We start from the raw sequence: 2,710 nt of genomic DNA, 5'->3' as shown, positions 1-2,710 counted from the left end.
TCTCCACACACAATACCTTCTCCACATCCCCCACACACAATACCTTCTCCACATCCCCCACACACAATACCTTCTCCACATCCCTAACCCCGCGTACACACTGTCTCCGTCCGTCAACGGATCACGGAGGTTGGATCTGCCGTATGTGTATTTGCATACACGTGATCCGATTGGCTGACGGATCCGTCGCTGCTTGAAAAGTTGAACATTTCTCAACTTTCTTGACGGAGGCAACGGAGCTGAAGCGACGGACGGACCCACAATGCATTTCGAGTCCGCCCCATGCAAAGTGAATGAGATCCGTTGACGGACGGAGACAGTGTGAATGCAGGGTTACACACAATACCTTCTCCACATCCCCCACACACAACACCTTCTCAAGATCCCCCACACACAATACCTTCTCCACATTTATTTATTTGTTTATTTAAAAGGGACATCCCCCACACACAATACATTCTCCACATCCCTTACACACAATACCTTCTCCACATCCCTAAAACACAATACCTTCTCCACACCCCCCACACACAATACCTTCTCCACATCCCCCCCAAACAATACCATCTCCACACAATACCTTCTCCACACACAATACCTTCTCCACATCCCCCACACACAATACCTTCTCCACATCCCTAACACACAATACCTTCTCCACATCCCCCACACACAATACCTTCTCAAGATCCCCCACACACAATACCTTCTCCACATTTATTTATTTGTTTATTTAAAAGGGACATCCCCCACACACAATACATTCTCCACATCCCTTACACACAATACCTTCTCCACATCCCCCCCACACAATACCTTCTCCACACACAATACCTTCTCGACACACAATACCTTATCTACATCCCCCACAAACAATACCTTCTCCACACCCCCCCACACACAATACCTTCTCCACACCCCCCATACACAATACCTTCTCCACACACAATACCTTCTCCACACCCCCCACACACAATACCTTCTCCACATCCCCCCCAAACAATACCTTCTCCACATCCCCCCCACACACAATACCTTCTCCACATCCCCCCACACACAATACCCTCTCCACATACAATACCTTCTCCACATCCCCCACACACAATACCTTCTCCACATCCCCCCCACACAATACCTTCTCCACACACAATACCTTCTCGACACACAATACCTTATCTACATCCCCCACAAACAATACCTTCTCCACACCCCCCCACACACAATACCTTCTCCACACCCCCCATACACAATACCTTCTCCACACACAATACCTTCTCCACACCCCCCACACACAATACCTTCTCCACATCCCCCCCAAACAATACCTTCTCCACATCCCCCCCACACACAATACCTTCTCCACATCCCCCCACACACAATACCCTCTCCACATACAATACCTTCTCCACATCCCCCACACACAATACCTTCTCCACATCCCCCACACACAATACCCTCTCCACACACAATACCTTCTCCACATCCCTAACACACAATACCTTTTCCACACACAATACATTCTCCACATCCCCCACACACAATACCCTCTCCACACACAATACCTTCTCCACATCCCTAACACACAATACCTTCTCCACATCCCTAACACACAATACCTTCTCCACACACAATAGCATCTCCACACACAATACATTCTCCACATCCCCCCCAAACAAAACCATCTCCACACAATACCTTCTCGACACACAATACCTTCTCCACATCCCTAAAACACAATACCTTCTCCACATCCCTAACACACAATACCTTCTCCACACCCCCCACACACAATACCTTCTCCACATCCCCCCCAAACAATACCTTCTCCACATCCCCCACACACAATACCTTCTCCACACACAATACCTTCTCCACATCCCTAACACACAATACCTTCTCCACATCCCTTACACACAATACCTTCTCGACACACAATACCTTCTCCACATCCCTAAAACACAATACCTTCTCCACATCCCCCACACACAATACCTTCTCCACATCCCCCACACACAATACCTTCTCCACATCCCCACACACAATACCTTCTCCACATCCCCCACACACAATACCTTCTCCACACACAATACCTTCTCCACATCCCCCATCCTGTCCTTTCAGCCCCCAGGTCTCTTAGATCGGGCACCAAAATACCTTCTCCACACCCCCCACACACACAATACCTTCACCACATCCCTTACACACAATACCTTCTCAACATCCCCCACACACAATACCTTCTCCACACACAATACCTTCTCAACATCCCTTACACACAATACCTTCTCAACATCCCTTACACACAATACCTTCTCAACATCCCCCACACACAATACCTTCTCAACATCCCCCACACACAATACCTTCTCAACATCCCCCACACACAATACCTTCTCAACATCCCCCACACACAATACCTTCTCCACCCCCCCCCCACACACACAATACCTTCTCCACACACAATACATTCTCCACACCCCCCACACACAATAGCATCTCCACACACAATACCTTCTCCACATCCCCCATCCTGTCCTTTCAGCCCCCAGGTCTCTTAGATCGGGCACCAAAATACCTTCTCCACACCCCCCACACACACAATACCTTATCTACATCCCCCACACACAATACCTTCTCCACATCCTCCACACACAATACCTTCTCCACACACAATACCTTCTCCACACCCCCCACACACAATACCTTCTCA

This window comes from Sardina pilchardus, chromosome 4 (genome assembly GCF_963854185.1).
Source record: "Sardina pilchardus chromosome 4, fSarPil1.1, whole genome shotgun sequence".
Classification (NCBI taxonomy): Eukaryota; Metazoa; Chordata; class Actinopteri; order Clupeiformes; family Clupeidae; genus Sardina; species Sardina pilchardus.
This window is presented reverse-complemented; position numbering follows the sequence as displayed.